General features: G+C 42.7%; 1 pseudogene; it reads right to left on the minus strand.

Annotated features, from left to right (window-relative positions):
• Positions 1 to 14,006: 14,006 nt before the first annotated feature.
• On the minus strand, positions 14,007 to 14,970 carry LOC101715421 (DNA damage-regulated autophagy modulator protein 2 pseudogene; annotated as a pseudogene).
• Positions 14,971 to 18,764: the final 3,794 nt, after the last annotated feature.

The following is an 18,764-nucleotide window of genomic DNA, read 5'->3' on the forward strand; positions in this document are numbered from 1 at the left end:
GTGCACCGTTGACCCGGTCCCCAAGATGTGCTTGAAAGTGGTGAGGGCTCTTCCCCATCAACAAGGCTGAATGAACCTGGACTGGAAAAGACAGAACTGCGATTTGCTTTGGCCACAAGATCTCCCCAAAGAGGTGAGAGAAACTGCCAGCTCCCCTAATTTCCAAGCTGGTTGAGTTACTGGCTTAAGTCAGGAGACTGGATTTTCTGTGATAAGCTGTGGCCACCTCAATGTGAACTTCTATTTGGGGAATCACCCCCCAACTCAGGCTGACTTCCTAGGGCCACAGTGACAAACAGGGTTTCTGCTGAGAGATTTGAAGGAATGCTAAGCAAAATGGTTACCAGCCAGCTCCTGGGGCTCAATAGCATAGTCTGCTCCATGGAAACCATCACCAGCCTCTTGCCAGACCAAGAGCTAATGTCTGCTTTGGTAGACTCTCGGCCATACTTATATCTGGCAGAAAAATTAAAGATGTTTGTCAGTGAGCAGGTTGTCAATTCAAGCACTCAAGGGCAATTTAATCCCCAAGAAACAAAATCTTGAAAATGAGCAAGAATGTCTGACAGAGGAGAATAAATTCAGAGGACACAGAAGGAGAAAAACAAATCATGACAGATGCTTCGTTTGATCTGCTGAGGGGCCCCTTATTGTCATGGGTACCTGGAGCGCTGTGCTCACCTGTCATGAATAATCTGTGAATTCATGCAGGACTCCTGCCCCGCCACCTCTAAGCAGCTTTTATGTGTTTGGCATATTTATTGCGTTCACTCCATGAGTCTGATGAACAAACTGCAGACCATAAGGTAGAAAGTTATTTGTGCAAACACAAGAGACAGCCTTTGAGGACCAAGTCAGACTTGCAAAAAGGATAAAAGGGTTATTTTTTTAAAAAAACATTTTAAAAATTAGTGTACCTCAGGGAGCTAAGCTTGAAAGGGGAGGCTGAAAAATCTGTGGCAGCCTCACAACCAGGTTATCTTAGGGTATTAAGCTAATGACTTCTGTGGACCTTGGAGTCATATGTTAAAGGCAAGAAGACTTGTGCTTGCCCCATGGAGCTACCCGGAAGTGGAGGTGTCCGGAAAACAGCCACATGGAAATCAGCCGAGGGTCCCAAGCTCAGCAAAAATCAAGCTACAACTCACCCAAAATGAAATACTCCATTGCCTCTGCTTCCAATTCACTGATGTGCTTCACTTCCTTGTTGTTCATGGAACTATTAGTTCTCATATACTTTTCCTGACATCATGAGTGCGGAAGGCGGTGGAGATAACAGGAGGGTTCAGTTCATCACAGCTGCCCTTGATGTTCATCGGGAAGCTGCTGACAGGCTTGATGGGCACCATGGAGGAAAAACAGACGAGGACAAGATGTGGTTTCCGCCCCTGATTATGGAGCTACGACCTGGCCCAGGCACAGCACATGGGGTGTAATGGTTAGTTAAGTGAAGGACAAACAGTCCATCTCTTGAGGAGTCAGGAGTGCCTTCAACCTGGCCTGGCTCCTAGAACCTTAGAGGTTGTACTGGCCTTCGGGACAATCCACAATGCTGGGCGTTATTCCAGCAGTTCCTACCCTCAGAAGGTGAAGGATAAAGAATTCTGCTGAGTGTCACAGTGGGAGCTCCTCACTCAGGGAACTCTCCTTCGTACTGTCCTGGGAGTGCCGTTTTGGGATGGTCACTTTGCCATCCTGGCTGGAGGGTCCTCCTGGGAGTCTAGCATGAACAGAGCAGAAAGAGATAAATGTAGCTTATCAACCAGTAAAGCAAAGGCAAAGTTTTGTTTAAAAAAGAGAGAGGTAGGTAATACCTTCTGGTTCCTGTCAAGGGATTAGTTAGCAACTGCAAGGCAGGAAGTGTTGGGTTGCAATGCCCTTCAGCTTTGGTGCTCAATGGGGACATTAACCTCAGTCATTTGAATTTTCATTTCTCATCATCTTAATTATAAAGTCCAGTACAGGCCTCTCAATTCTGGCTGAAGCTTACCTCTTAGATGACAAGATTGCTGAGGCTAAAATACAACCAAAACACCTTAGAGATTTTTCTAAGTATTTGTAAGACTTGGATCTCAATAAAACTTTCACCATTCCTGGCGTGCAAATAGGGGCTGTTCTCTGAGAGACCTTAAATAAGGTGCTTTAAACCCACTCAGTCTTCACCTACCATGCGTGTGGGATGGTCACTCCAATTTCGTCTCCTTTATTTGCCGCTGTTTTCTGATCACATCAAGGTGGGAACCTGGGGCTACAAGCTGGTCCCTTCATGGTAAATTTTGTCTCATGCTTCCTTCTGGATGAAGGTCAGTTAGAGGTGAGCCAGAGCTTGAGAGGCTGCTATGTTATGTCCATCTGGCCACTCAATGTGTGCACAGCAAGTCTCCGTCTCTAGAGAAATGCAAATCAAAACCATAATGAGCCACCACTTCACACCCACAAGGGTGGCGAGAATAAAATGACAGATGGCAATGGGTGTAGGCAGGGATGTAGATAAATCAGGACCCGCATAGATAGGGGTAGGAATGGAAAATGGAAAAGCTGCCTTGGAAAACAGTCTGGAAGTTCCTCAAAGGGGTAAACATGGAGTTACCATGTGACCCAATGATTTTGCTCCTAGATATATACCCGGGAGACAAGAAAACATATACCCTCTTATGTTGCTAAAATACCATCCAGGAAGTTTGATCCCTGGTACCAAAAAGAAAAAAAAACATACTATCTAGGAGCCATTTATTGCTGCCCACCTAGTGGTAGGAAGCCTACATTCATTCATTCATTCATTCATTCATTCACAGGTATAGAGTACCTACCATATGTCAGGCTCCAGGAAACAGTGAACAAAATAGATTTAAAAAATCCTTGGCTTCACGTCCCTCATAGTACAGTGGGGAGGTGGAACACACCATCAACTACATTAGGTAGAATATGTAACATGTTACATAGGGGTGTTGGGTTGGGAAAGATATTGCAATTTTAAACCTGAGAACTGGGGAAGACCTCACTGGCAAAAGTGTAATTCAAAAGCAGATCTGAAGGAGACATGGGAGAGAGGCAGGCAAAGGTCTGGGAGAGTGTTCTAGACAGAGCACCATTGAGTACAGTGACCCTGAGATGGGAAGTGTCCTGTCCAGGGCTTGGTGATGAGATCGGCGGGTTGGCTGGTCATGGATTCTGTAAGGGCTGTGACTTCCTCTCTGAATGAAGCAGAGAATCGTGGAAAGTTTGGGGCTGAGGAGTGTCTTAAACCAATCACGCTGGCTACTTGGTGGGGAAGAGAGTAGCTTCCTTGTTGTGACTCACAGCAAGAAGGGGAGCCAGGAGGCCCAGTGAGGAGGCTGTTGCAATAATTCAGCCAGAAATCATGGCACTGTGGGCACCATCATAGCTGTGGAAGTGGTGACTCCAAGAGTTTTGCTCTTGGTGCAGAGGAGGTTGGAGGGGAAGTGATGTGCTGATCAGATAGGCTCGAGCAGAGGGAAGTGGCTGGTGTCACTGGCAAAAGACTACAGCTGTCAATATACCATGAAATTACAGAATGAGCCAGGTTCATTACAAAGAATGGCAGCAAGGAACAGAAGTAAATTGGGAGGATTTAATTGCTTCATTGGTTTGGTTTCCAAATTATGGAAAGGAAAAGCACCACATCAGTTCAGTGAGCAAACACATGATGGGGTTGTGAACCACCAGGCAGAGGAGCTATTACATTTACTTTCCTAATCCATCTTCTGGGGTGGCCAGGAATACAATGCTCCCCTTCCCCTTTACAACATACGGGAATCTTAAGATTGCCTTTTCTCTCTTGTATGCTTGTTCCTTCTTTCTCTGCTATTTTTTGATTGTTATAATTGTCTTTCTTGGATGGCTCCATTGTAGCCTGTTGAAAATAAAGCCAAAAAATTTTATGAAAAAAATAAAACAGGCAAATTTGGAAGGACCACATTTGCTGCACAACAAAATGTACATATGTATTTTAGGAAATGTGCTTTTCAATCCAACCTAAAATAGATTTTGAATACTGGTAATTTTGATTTCCTCTTAGGCTTTTAGGAGCATAATTAGGGTTTTAAACCTGATGATCCTATTGTAGGTGATGAGGTTCCAATAGTGAACAAAACATAAATCCTGAATTCGTGGTTATAATCTCACTAGGGTAGGCAAAAAATGAAAAGGCAAATGAGTGCATATAAGATATGTTGCAGTGGTGAGTACTGCAGAGAAAAACAAAACAAAATTGGGGATGAGTGGTAACTGCCAGGGTAGAGGGCTGGTTGCCAGTGACATGGGATGGGCAGGGAAAAGTCTGCAGAGAAACTTCCACTTGAAGAAAGGCACTGAGGAGATGAGGGAGCCATGCAGGTATCAGAGAGAAGCAATAGCGGGTACAAAGGCCCTGAGGCATGAGGACTGCCTAGAAAGCCTTGTGGCTGGGCCCCAGTGAGTGATCTAGGAGTTGTAAGATGAGGTCAGATGGGTAATGGGCAGGAGGGCAGACCACAGAGGAGCTCATGAGGCATCCTGCTCTCAGTGGCCTTCGCTAATGAGAAGGAATGCCAGAGGAGTGAGAAGATATGTTTAAAAAGGATTGTAAAAAGACAGAATAGGTAAAAATACTTGCAAATTGTACATCTCATATGAGACAGACTACATAAAGAATTCTTCTAAGCCGGTAATATGAAAATAATCCAATTAAAGCAGACAAATTATCTTTGACAATTCTCCAAAGATCTAGAAATGGTCGATACAAATTACATTTCTCTAAAGGCTAGTGACATGGGGTGTGAAGTGATGCCTACAATCATTAATTATTAGGGAAATGAGACTCAGCCTCAGATCCTTCTGGATAGCAATAATAAAAAAAAATGAAAAGCATTGACAAGGATGTGGAGAAACTGAGATTCTCATAGATTGGTGGGGATGTAAAATGGTGCAGCTGATTCAAGAAAACAGTCTGGAAATTTCTCAGAAGGTTAAGCACCACATTGCCACAGGATCCAGCAAATCCACTCCCAGGTGTGCAGCCAAGAGGAATGAAAGCCTGCACGGAGAGGTTCAGGGCAGTGCTTCCTCACAGTCAAAATGTGGGGACAGCCCAAATTCCATCCATTCGTAACAGATACATAAGATGTGTTCCATCCATAGGATGGAAGGCAAGTTGACAAGAAAAGGAAACAAGGAATTGCGGAGATGCTGCAACACGAATGAACACTGAGACCCTAATCTCAGTGAAAGAGACCAGACACAGCAGGCCACACACCGGGTGACTCCATTTACAGTTATGAGACAGCAGAGCGGAAAAATCCAGAGACAGATGGGAAATTAGCAGGCACAGGGAATTGGAGAGGGGACATCAGGGGGTGATGACAAAGGGGTATATTTGGGGGTGTTCTAATACTAACTGCGGCTGTGGTTGCACAACTGTGAATGTGCTTAAGAAAAAAACCCCGTGGAATTGTACACTTTGAATTGGTGAGTTGCACAGCATGTGAATTATATCTCCATGCATCTGTTAAAAAATACAACGGTACAACCCCGAGCAGACCAGGCCGGCTGCATGATGAGAATCTTCTGTGAGGCTGGTGGCCAGGGAGCAAGCATCAGTCAGGGGGTTGTTGTATTAATCTGGGGTCACAGGATGGAGGGGGAGTCTGTGTGCATTAGAGCCGGGATCTTTGCTGCTGGGTGGGTGGCGGTGGGAAGGGCTGGACCGTGTTTGGCCAAAACTGGAGTCCCCGAAACACAGAGGAGCCAGGAGAAGAAGTGAGTCTGTAAATGAGCAAATCTCCAGCCCTCTCCGATGGCAAAGGAAGGGCAGTGGGGACTCCGAAACTGCAAGCGGATGAAGAGCCCAGCCCTTCTGTGCCTCAAGAAGGTTACAGTCGGAGTGCAAATTTCAGCCCAGGAAAGGTTAAATGAGTACATGATTTTCCTGAGTGCTCTAGAAGAGATCTCACAGGAGCATAAACTAGTGATTGCCACAGAGCTTCTAATATACAACCGAAGGCCGGGCGAAGGAGGATAATGACACAGAGAGGAGAGGGGGGGGAGCCACAGGGAAACTCTGCCGCTTGAGGAGACGGGAAATGGATCCCTTTGGCACAAGTTAATTTCACTTGCCAATGCCAAGGGAGATGAGGTTGGGAAAAGCATAGGATAATTCCCCTTCAAATACAGAGGGAAAAACACCCTGTCATCATTTGACTCATCATAAGAACGAGCTAACCAGGTTTGTTCCAGATCATAAACCAATTGCCCTCTTGTGCAGGATTAAATACTAAAAAGATCAACTGGCTTTCTCTAGTGACAGGATGATAAACAAAGCACAAGACAGATTGTCTGGAAAATGAGCCACGATAATCAGGGTCAAACACTGGGATTTAATCCTTGTGGAGGGGGAGTCAGGAGGAGTGAAAAGAACTGTTGATTATGGTGAGGAAATTGTATTATAACATGGCAAGGGGATTTTAAAAAATCCAGATGTTTTATTGTTTTGTTTTTGTGGTACTAGAGATCAAACCAGGGCCTCACGCATGCTGGGGAAGCACCCTACCACTGAGCCACATACACAGCCCCAGCTGTCTTAATTTAATGTATCACCAGGCTGTTGGAGAGCCACATTAAAATTGTTATATATACTCAATACATTTGGAGCTAATTGCCTTTCGAGTTCTAGGGAAAGACTGTATCACACCCTCTGGTGTTGGAAATGGTCTTCTTCATTGACCCCAAATTAGCAGCAGAGTGAGGCTGTCTCTGTTCAAGTCTGCTCTGTATCATCATTTCAACTCTCAGTGCCTCCGTTTCTTTGTGAAGTGGAGATGGTGTATTGGAATAGCTGGCCCACTTTGTGGGTTACCAAGAGGATTGAGGTGGCATTTGTATAGCACTTTGAGTCGTTCCCAGCAATTCATAAACACTCCAAAAATGTTAGCTCTGAACCCAAGCAGTCCAGTGGTCGATCTGTTCTTACTTTCAATGCAGCTGAGTATCACTTCCGGTTCAAGGGTCATTAGTCTCCCAGAAGCAGGGGCCCATTAGCATCAGTGAAGGATGGAGAAGCCTCAGAGAAAATCTGCAGGGACTGAGGGCTAAGAAGGGAAGGGAGACTGGTTCCCTTTCTGCAGGCTTCTGTTCCCCACTAGCTGCATCTCTCAAGGGGAAACTGCTGAGAACAATAACCCCATGGAGAAGGAACTTTCTGGGAATAGTTGACAATCTTCCATAAAGGAGGAAAATGCAGGTGGATTGTAGGTAGGCCCAGCACTGGGCACACATATATCCCTGGAAATCTTTTTAAAATCCAAAACTAAAATAGGTTTTTATCATAAAATATGACATCACATTGAGATATGAAATATTATATATTGAAATATATCACATATTCAATATAGTATATATTGAAATATTCTATCACCCATATTTCCATATCATAAAATATAGAATGATATGTGTTTGTTACATAAAGCCTAAAAAATAGCCAAGCAATAACCAAGCAGTAAAAAGCAGATTAGTGGGCGATTATTGGAAGCACAATTATAAGAACAACCCTTTTGAAAGTTAAATTTTGTTCAGAATATTGTTTACTTACACTTTCAGTAATGTGTGTATGGCCAAATGGTCTATAATGAAAGTTAGAAAGTTTTTATATTTCTTTAGGTTTAGTTTTTTAAAATAAATTCATAAAACTTGGAACGATTTTGGATTGTCCAACAACTTCATAGAGCTCTTGCATATTCCTCACCCAGCCTCATATTCCCCAAATGTTACCATCCTGTCCCACCATGGTATACTTGTCCAGTATAAGAGATGGAGCAAAGACATTTAGCTCATGGAGAAGACACAGAGAGACGGTTGGGGGAAACTGACTGATGCCTACGTTCTCTTGAGAGCCCTTCCCAATGACCCAAAGACCTCCAATCAGGCACCATCTTTAGAAGTTTCCACCACCTTCCATTAGTGCCATGGGCTGGGGACTGACCCTCTCAGTGCATATAAGGACATGGCCTTTGGAGACAATTAAGATTTGAACTATAGCAGCTCCTAGTTACAGGTCTGATCAGACATTATTAGGACACATGTATGCATTGTAATAACTGCAATATTTCTTCTTCTTCATCCATTTCTCAGATCAGGTGTGATGGTTTTTCCCCCTAGCACTTGCATAGTAATTATTAACTAACCTTGTTTAAAGAAATATTAAGTGGCAATTTAACCAGCTTGAGGGATGCCTGGGGAACTGGTGCAGTGTCATCTCTGGCTGCATCCATGGCGGTGTCGCCAGCACAACACTGTGTGTCAGTAAGCAGACTAGGTGTGGAAGACACAACCTTGGTGTGGGTGGTCATCATCCAGTGGACTGGGGCCTGGATGCACAGCAAAAAACAGGAGTAAGGCGACTCACATTCTCTCATGTCTCCTTCCGCCCTCCATGGGACACCGTTCACCTCCTGCCCTTGGACTTCAGAACTCCAGGTTCTTCATCCTTTGAACTTTCGAGACCAAGGAGCCCTGAGGCTCTCTGGCCTTTAGCCTCAGCCTTGTGGTTGCTTTAGGAGCTTCTCAGGTTCTGAGGCTTCCGGACTGGACTGAGCCACACTATCCATTTCTTCGGGTCTCCAGCCTGCAGCTGACTGGTAGTGGAACTTCTCAGCCTCAGTGATCATGGGAGCCTTTCCCCCTAGTACATTTCCTCTTATCTATCCCACTGAGTCCATCTTTCTGGAGAACCCTGACTAGTACAGTAGCTACTAAACATCCCTCTTGCTCTTGAATACAACATAATTACCTGATTTATACCTCATTTTCACTGTGAAAGAATTCCACCTATCATTATCAAATGTGTGCTTTTGTATGCACCAGTGTAAGCAGAATAACTAAGCAGCAATACAATAGGCTCTCCTTGAGATGATTATAATCATCTTATTGAGTTAATCCACCTATTGAGGTTCCCAATGAAATTGAGACCTTAGATGCCTTAAAATTATTATTATTCCTCCTTCTATGCTTTTAAAATACAAAGGGAAGCTGGATCTGAGTCTTGGTAGGAAACAGATGACTCATTCTAGTGGGGTGATGAGAACACTTAGCAACAGCTCTCTACAAAGCAATGAGCAAATGAGGAGAGACACTAGTTCATTGCTATCCTGGGATTCCAATGGCAGTGGGGGCTGGGAGGACCTTAGGGCTGGAAGGATCCAGGACACCAGTAATTGCAAATATTGAGGGTCACATCCAGGCAATCAAGAAATCAGCAGTTAGCCCTGTGTAACTGCTGCAGTTAGCCCTGAAGTAGAATTGAAAAGTGACTTGACTATAAGTCAAGTGTATATGTGTATATGTATACTGTGTATGTGTATACTGTGTATATGTGCAACTCCCTAGACACTAGCATTCCCATCAGCTGTGAAGAGCTGGGCACAAGAGAAACCAGACTCTCTGAGAAAATGAAGACCACAAGACAAGATCCTGCTGTTTCTGGGAGCTGCTGTGCCTAGAGGAAGCTGGGCAGAGCCTGTGAGTGTGGCAAGGAGAGTGTGGCCAGGATCTTTGCTGGAAAGGGCACTGACCCTGCTTGGTTATGGGAGTAACACAGGGGGACAGATACCACTTCTGTGATGCTGCATCTTTGGCGTGCCCAGCTCTTAGTGTAGTTTTGCTTCTGCCTGGGGTGTGTCCTTTTCCTGGATTCATGTGGTTGGTAGTTGGTTCCTGTCTTAGTCACTTTCCCATCACTGAGATAAGATACCTGACACCCACAACTTAAAGGACAAGAGTTTTATCTTGGCTCACGGTTTCAATCCATGGTTGGAAAGCTACAATGCAGAAGCAAGATGGCAGATGGGCTTAGTAAAGCAAAAGGTGCTCAACTCATTGCAGCCAGGAAACAAAAAGAGAAGGGAGGAGCCAAGCACAAGAATACATTCATCCAGATCAGGGCCCCAGTGACCCACTTCCAACCAGATCCCACTGTCTAAGAGCAAGTCAGGTCTAGTGTCCCATAATTCAATCATCTTCGAAAAGACCCACCTCGGAGTACACGATTCTTTGGGAGGACATTTATCTCTAAACCGTAACAGTTCCCTTCTAAGAGCATTATAAACAAGCACATATCCTCCTCATTTTCTCTCTGTTCCTGATCATATTCCAACTTGTTTGTGAGGTCTCTGCTAACTTCCTTAGCTACACCATGAGTTTTGAAACTTCTCTCTCCAAACTGGGTCCATGGATGTCTAAGTCATCATTCCAACCAGACTAAAGGCAAGTTAGAAGAAAGAATGAGGTCTTTCTCCCTGCATTCATTCACATGCTCATGTGGGACAAATGTATTTTGGAACACATCACCCATAACTGGCTGAAACCCCATTTTGATCACCTTCCGAAGAAACTGGTGGGTAAAGCACCATTATTTTATAGACTTATTAGTAGGTTATGCATGTATGATGAAAACAAAATGATTTGAGGTCTTGGATAAGATTGAAAATGAACATATCAGTATGTTTATAGATTAGAGAAATGTGAAAATATAGGTCATATTTAAAATATCTTAGAAGAATTAATTTTTACGTTAAGTGACTGAGTGAATCAGTGTTTGCATGGGGGAGTTTTCCCTTGGTGTGCTGCACTCTTTGACATTATGAACAAATACTCAATGACAATAGTGAAGACATGTGATGATGAGTGTTTACTGTGTCCCAGGTGGGGTGCTGACCAGTCTGTAGGATGATCGCAGTTGGGGCCCACAGAATGTAGATCTTGTAATGAATGAATTCTTACACAAGGAAATTCAGGCAAAGAACCAAACTATACCCAAGATCCCAAGGCCAAAATTTGGGCCAGGCTTTTCTTTTCTCTTTTTTTGGTACTGGGTATCGAACTTGGGACCTTGTGCTTGCAAGGCAGGTGGCAGCACCACTGAGCTAAATCCCCGGCCTGGGCCAAGCTTTTCTGATTCCATTGCCAAACGCTTTGTCTACTATGCTACCTTCCAGTAGTTAGGATTTCTGCAGGTTCTGAAGCTGGGGTTGGGTGGGGAGGTCTGTTAGAATCCTGATGGCAATCTTACAAAATGACAAATACAGAAAAGGGAGTCCTTTTTGGCAACAAAATATACAAAACTGAAACACAGACCTTCTACAGGTTCTAATTGTCAGCATTTGATTTCATTTGATTGATCGTTTGACCACAGTACCAGGGGTCCGACCCAGGGGCGCTCTACCACTGAGCTACATTCCCAGCCTTCTTTATTTTTTATTTTGAGATAGGGCCTCATTAATTTGCCCAGGTTAGCCTTGAAATTACGACTGTCCTGCCTCAGCCTCTGGAGTAGCTAGAATTACAGGGCTGCACTAGCTGCCTGAATAGCTATTAGCATTTTTGAAGTGAGTCTACTGTGCAATTAGGCTACTGTAGATGCAATATAGCATATGGGAAGGTGCTTGATAAACACTTAAAAATGTCACGTGTGCATCCATGTTGCATTGATAGATTCTGATTTTGCCATAAGAGCTGGAGATGGCATATAGAACGTGTGTTGTGAATCCCAAGTCGCTACACAATGTCATGTATGTGGTAGCTGGGTGTAGACACTGATTCTCAGAAAGAGGAGGAATTGGAAGCAACTTTTCTTTAGAAGGGGATTCGGTTCTTCTTTATGATTCCCCTCCCTCATTTGTTCTGAAATGTTTGGCTGAGCCCTTCTGGTCATGGAGAGTAGGGACAGAATAGTGACAAGAAAGGAAGGAAAGGTCTTTCCTGTCAGGTGCACCTGAAGGTTGGCACTGGGCCCTCACAGTGAACAATGTGCAAGGCTGGTTCTTCTCTCTGGTGAGTTACCCCTGCAGTGCGAGGACATGTCCATCCCTACAGCTCATCACTGACTTTCTGAAGACCCCTGGAGCCCGTGATCCCTTGTGGCTTTCCTCAGCCAAGGCCAGGCTACCCTGGTGTCCCAGTCACCCAGGGTCAGCATCCTCTGGAGAGGTACAGGGTCCTTACCCAAAGATTGTTGCACTTGCTCCGACAGACGACACTCCCATGTTCCAAGATGGCAAGAAAAGGATTGGAGCTCACATACGTGAAATGTCTGGGGTGGAGGGGAGGACGGTAGGCGAGAAGGAGGAAGGGAGACCAGCCTGGTGGTTAGGGCCCGGGAGCTGGGTGAAAAGTCCCTTTGTTCAGGGAGGCAGCAGGCACAGCATGATCCTTCCAGTGTCACTGACAGAGGCAGCTCCAGGCTGTCTTCTCAGTGCACCCAGGTGTGGGTACCGGGGGAAGAATCAAGGTGAGGCTCCAAAGCTGTCTGCAGGCTGGGGTTAAAAACAGTCAGAGCTTATCACCGACAGGCTCTGTAGATCATCCTGCCCAAATGCACCCATGGACTCCCCCTGCACCTTTCCCTACTGAACTTGGGCACCTGGCCCATCCTAACACAGCCTTCTCACCTTAGAATGCACTGGAGGCAGCCAGCCAGGGTGTAGAACTCAGGACGTCTTAGTTAGACACCCTCACCTTTTCTCTTTGCACTGAAGAAACTCCTTCTAAATGCCTCCAGCCTCCACATCACCACCTTGCTATACCTAGGGTGCTGAAGGCTCAGGAGCTTTGTGTCTGCATTCAGGTACTGGGCTAACTCCATTGGGGTTTGCTTCTTGGTCTGGCACATCAGTCTGGGGCTGCAAACCTATTCTACCTGGAGGGTACATTTTAATATCATCCTGCATTTGTTTGTTTGCTTATTACTTGTTCATAATTTATCCTTCGGTTACTTCTCAAAGGGATCCGAAAGGACTGACAATATAAATTCAGAGTCGCCAATTTCAAGTACAGTGAGAGACCTTATTGCTTTAGTCTTAGCCCTGAAAACCTCACCAAGGCCCATTGAAATGGCTTTGCTCTTCCTCAAGTCTTCTCAGAGATGCCTGAGATGCTCAATAGAGGAGAAATTATCTACAGAGAAAACATATTTCTTAAAGTATTAAAATAAATGATTTTTAATCAAGTTATTCTCCAGAATCATCAATGGATTTTTTTACACTGATATATCAAAATGTACCCTGGGCATTCTCTTTTAGCATATATGGTGTGGATCTAGACTATGAAGGTATTTGGTTGACAAATAAAAATTGCATAGGTGCTTCTGATACATAGCCTGGTTCAAACCCTCCCTTTCAAAAATGTAGCTCATTTAATTAGGTAAGCTCTGCTGGACCAACCTTCTCTCCCTTTCTTGTTTTTAAATCTAGAATTCTGGAAATAAATGGAACGTCCCTCCAAGTGTCTTGCCCACAGTGGGCAATATGTTTGTTCATTATCCAATGTTTATGGAGTTGCCTACTAGCCCCAAGACACGGTGGTAAAATGCTCATTTGAGTTTTAGAGAATATTATTTTATTTGTTATCTGTTCACTGAAGTCCAGTTGGGAAAATTTAGAGATCATCGAAGAATCATCCAAGACTCAGATACTGATGAGCATGAGATGGACAGGTGTAAAATTTATCACAGAGATAGATTACCCAAGACACCGGGCTTTTCCCACTATCCAAGCCTTCTTGGCTTTCCTCTATTTTTGTTAATCAGTTTAAGCTTTGTGTTTATGTGATGCCAAAGTAACTCAATTCACTTTTCTGAAAGATGAGAAATATAGAAGTTTATATAAATATAGCACATAATGTATAACAATGTAGTAGATGGATTGCACTATTTGTCCAGGAGAAAGTTTTTCTGAAGATGAAAAATAATCTCAGAGGATTAGGATGAACTATTGAGTTGTAATCAGAAGTCCTATTTTTTTGGGGGGCGGTAATAGAAAATGTCTTTTATGAAAGCATTCCTATGAAAACATGCTTTAACAATGACTTATAAACTGTGAAAGGCTGAGATATATAGACTGCTTGGTACACTTCAGGTTGTTTCTCTTAAAGTAGAAAAAAATTACAATTTTGTAGTCCTTTGGTTTTATTTTCTAGGATAAAAAGTATAGGCATAAATATTCTTAAATGATATTCTTTAAAATAACTATCAAATGGCTTTATGTCTCCTGATTATCAATATGCATCAGTGTCACAGATAGCCTTGATTAACTGGTTGAAAATTTCAGAGTGTAATAAGCAGTGTTTGTGAACTTTTCCCCTTTCCCTGAGCATCATAAACATCAAAGGAACCTTTTATCCTTTCATTAAAATTCTCTGGAAAGTAGTCGTGTTCGTTCATTGATAACAGGGCAAGGAGCAGTGTCATAGAGGGTTATTCCATGTAAATTGGCTTCCACACGTACAGAAATTTTCTGAAAATCATGAATGTAAGTCAAGAAAAAAACCAAAGAAGGAAAACAACATAGACCATTCTGCTGCAGTAGTGACCATATGAAGCACATAACCTTTCTCCTCAGGGTTCCAGTGAAGTTTTTGTACTATATCTGTGCCAAAGTCACCACTGTACAAAACTGATGAGCAAGTTAACATGCTAAGTGCTTACTCCACACCAGATAAGCAACAGCAGTCTGATCCAGAAGATTTGTTTACCATGAATTTTGGGCTGCATTAGGTAGAAAGGATGGTCTGAACAAGCATATAAAATGAGCCCATACCCAAAGTGAGCACACTGCCACTGACATGTACAACAGAAAGGGCTGTTGTCTGGAAATTTGCCACAAGAGAAGCTCCTAAACAACTCAATATTCCAAGTACAAGACCAGCCTTGTTTAATTTGATGATAAGGTTCTCTTCAGGATTCAGGGCATGAACTTGCTTATAAGGAACATAAATGGTAGCAAGGCATAAAAATGCAGTGATATTTAGCATCTTCCCAAACAAGCACTTTTCTGGAGCTATCGTTCCAGTGTCAGTGATATAAAGCAAAGCAGGGTCAACATGGTGGAGTGTTACTGCAATAACGTATGAGAATGTGAAAGTAGCAGCTGTCCAAATTACAAGGGCTATAGGAAGGAAACTGAGGCCTTGCTGAAACCACATTTCAAGCAGGTCTTTCAGTTAATTTCTATACACTTTTTCAAGTCCATACTCTTTCTGGCTCCAGCAGAGTGTCTGTTTTTTCCAGCAGCACCCTGCACTCCTTCAACCAGAACACTCATCATGCTTATTGGTCACTTGCTTATTCAGTTTTATCTTTCTCACTAGTCTTTATAGCGGGAAACAATTGTTTTATTCATCATTACATTCCCAGCTCCTGCTTTACAAGTTCACAAAATTTCAGTCTTCAAAATTGTTCAAACCTGTGCCATTTAGAAATTCTTACCCAGCTGGCTTCGCCTGTCCAGCTGCCCGCAGCTTGCAGATGGGGCAGGGCTCTGGGCATGCTCTCCCAGAAGTCCTATTTTTCTACAGCACTTCAGTCCTTATCTGCCAATTCTAATGAAAAGTACCTGCTCCCTCCTCCTCCTCTGGACTTCTTTTTCCTTATGTTTCACTGTGGTAATTTTTTTTTTTTTTTTTTTTTCGTACGGGGGATCAAACTCGGGTCCTTGTGCTTGAGCAGCAGGCGGCGAAACCACTGAGCCAAATCCCCGGCCCTTGCTGTGGTAATTTCTTAATCTTCCTTTTTAATTCTCCCGTTTCTTTTCTTGTAAGCTTGATTAAGTCTTAAGATGGACCAATGTTTCTGTGGACAAGTGATCTCTATTAAACCATATGCCACAGTTAGAAGTAGCCTCTTAGGAAGCACAGAACTGGGAAGCATTCATCTTACTCTTTTGACCTGGTAAAGGATTTCAAGGAGCAATGAAAACTTTGTGGAAAGTACAGTAACATTTTAGAAAATGACAAGCATAAATGTGTGCAAACACAAGCCTTTAACATATAGCATCCTTGTCCAAGAACCATGTTCAACAAAGGAAGTGTGAATGTCTGTGAGCATTAAAGTAAGAAAGCTCCTCTCCCTTGCTCCTTTGTTCTCTCTTCTTCTGGGTGAGTAGCACTGAGACTCAGGCATCCAGCTCTGAGGCCTCTGTCAGAAAAGTTCTATTTTTATCACCAATTGCTGAACGTCAATTTCACCCTCAGGCTTCCCTGCTATGTGATTCTTTAAAATTCCTTTTTTATTGGCATTAGTTTTGGTTGGGTTTCCATCAATGGAAACGAAAAAGAATCCTGGACAAATAAAATATCTACTTTAGAGAGTTGTGACAATTTGATTAAATTTTGTGTTATGTGCTAAGTTAGCAGAGCATCTGTAAAATGACTAACATATCATTTCCTGTCACCTGGGTAGTAAAGGGTGGCACACGTGGTCCAGCAGCAACAGAATTATCCAGGACCCTGTTGAAAATGCTGAATCTTAGGGCCTGGTCAATCAAGCTTCTTCTTGTTGAGACCTGCTCAATGAGAATATCCCTTTGGTAAGGCCTATGCTGAATTGTATGCAAAATAAAATGTAAAAGTGCTGTCCTGGGATAAACGGCAAAAATAGTAATAAGAATAGATAAATTAAATTCCATAAAAATTAAAAACTCTGTGCATCAAAGGACACAGAATGAAAACTATTTATGATAAGTGGTTAGTACCCAGAATATATAAATAACTCCTACAACTCAACAGCAAGAAGAAAGTAACCCAATTAAAAATGGACAAAGGGACCACCTCCCCAAGTGCCGGGGAGCAGAGCTGCCCCCAGTGCAGAGGAGGTGAAACTTCTGGGCTGCTGTACCACCGCCCCAGCGCTGAGGAGGTGAGCCTCATAGGTGCCAGCAATACACATCCCTCCCCCTTCCCCTCCCCCGATTGAAATGAGAAGACACTTAAACAAGTCTCAGAAACAGACTCCCAGATCACCTAAAGCAACCCCAAAGGGAAACGAGATGGAACAATCTGATACTCAACCTCCTGGACTCCCTGAACTGGCAACAAAAGAGGATCTGGAAAAAATGAAATCAGAAATAATTTCTCAGATAACAGCAGAGATTGTGTCCATAGTCCAAGACAGGATTAATAAATCTAGAGAGTACACAGATAAAAAAAAATAGAGGAGCTGAGGAACATGATGAAATCCCAACATAGGTAACAAATGAAAACCATAAAACAGATGCAAACAGATTTCCAGGAGATTAAAAACTCCATTGAAAGTTTATGCAGCAGAATGAGCCAATGTGAGGACAGAATTTCAGATATAGAAGATAAGATTGCACTTAGTAACCAGGAAAAGAAAAATTGCTTCAAAATAGTAAGGTACCACAGAAAATCATCCAGCACCAGCTAGACAATGCAAAGAAGAATAACATAAGACTGATCAGAGTCAATGAAGAAACAGGAGAGAGTGCAGACAACATAGAAAAACTGTTCACAGAAGTGATGTCATAAAACTTCCCAAGCAGGGGAAAAGAACTTGACATACAGATAAATGAGGCAAACAGGACTCCAACTAGCCTTGATCAAAAAAAATCAACACATAGGCATATAATAGTTAAGATTCCAGAAACCCAACAGAAGAACAAAATTCTATAAGCAGTTAGAGAAAACAAACAAATCACATACAAAGGAAAGCCCATCAGAATCACAGCAGACTTCTCAACACAAACCATCAAGGCAAGAAGAGCTTGGAGTGACATATTCCAAGCCCTAAAAGAAAATAGCCTCCAACCCAGATTGATGTACCCTGCAAAACTATCTTTCAAAATGGATGGAGAAATAAGATACTTTCATGACAAAGAGCACCTTAGGAACTTCATGAATACCAAACCAGCACTCCAAAGAATTTTACACAATAGCCTAGGAACAGACATTGAGGATCACAACCCCAGGAAGAAAAGCAGAATGAACTCATCTGGCATGACAAGAAATTAAATGTAAAGGGGGAGAACCCAACAAAAAGAAAAAGTCATGGCAATGACAAGTCAATACGTTTCAGTTATAACCATCAATGTTAATGGTCTCAATTCACCAATCAAAAGAAATAGACTGGCAGAATGGGTCAAGAAGCAAAATCCAACAATATGGTGCATACAAGAAACACACTTAATTCAAAAGGAAACTCATAGACTGAAAGTTTAAGGGTGGAAAACAATACTCCATGTGACAGGAACCCGAAAAAAAGCCAGAGTAGCTATTCTCTTTGCAGATCAAGTAGATTTCAAACCAACACTGATTAAGAGAGATGAAGAAGGACACTACATCCTTGTAAAGGGAAGAATCCAAGAGGAAGAGATGACAATCATAAATATCTATGCACCAAACTCTAGTGCGCCCAACTATATAAAACAAATACTAACGGACACGAAAAGTCATATATGCACTAATACAATTATAGTGGGGAACCTCAACACCCCACTGTCACAAATAGATAGATCAACTAGACTAAAAATCAGTAATGAAATACTAGAACTCAATTGAACTCTTGAACAAATGAATTTAACAGATGTTAACAGAGTGTTCCACTCCACAAAAACAGAATACAGAATCTTTTCAGCTGCACATGGGTCGTTCTCCAAAATAGACCACATACTCACTCATAGAACATGTTTAAGTAAGTGCAAAGGAATTGAACTTATTCCTTGTATATTATCAGACCATAGGGCAATGAAATTGGAGATCAATAGCAAAAGAAACTGTAAAAATTTTATAAACACCTGGAAATTGAACAACACAGAGGAAATTAAGGAAGAAATCAGACAGTTCCTACAATTAAATGACAATGACAGTACAACATATCGGAATCTATGGGACACAAGGAAAGCAGTCTTAAAAGGGAAGTTTATAGCACTGAATACCCATATTAGGAAAACAGAGTGAGCCCAATTAACCTGATGCTGAACCTCAAG

Source organism: Heterocephalus glaber, unplaced genomic scaffold, assembly GCF_053883595.1.
Source record: "Heterocephalus glaber isolate CG9 unplaced genomic scaffold, H.glaber_assembly_v1.0 deba00000122, whole genome shotgun sequence".
Lineage (NCBI taxonomy): Eukaryota > Metazoa > Chordata > Mammalia > Rodentia > Bathyergidae > Heterocephalus > Heterocephalus glaber.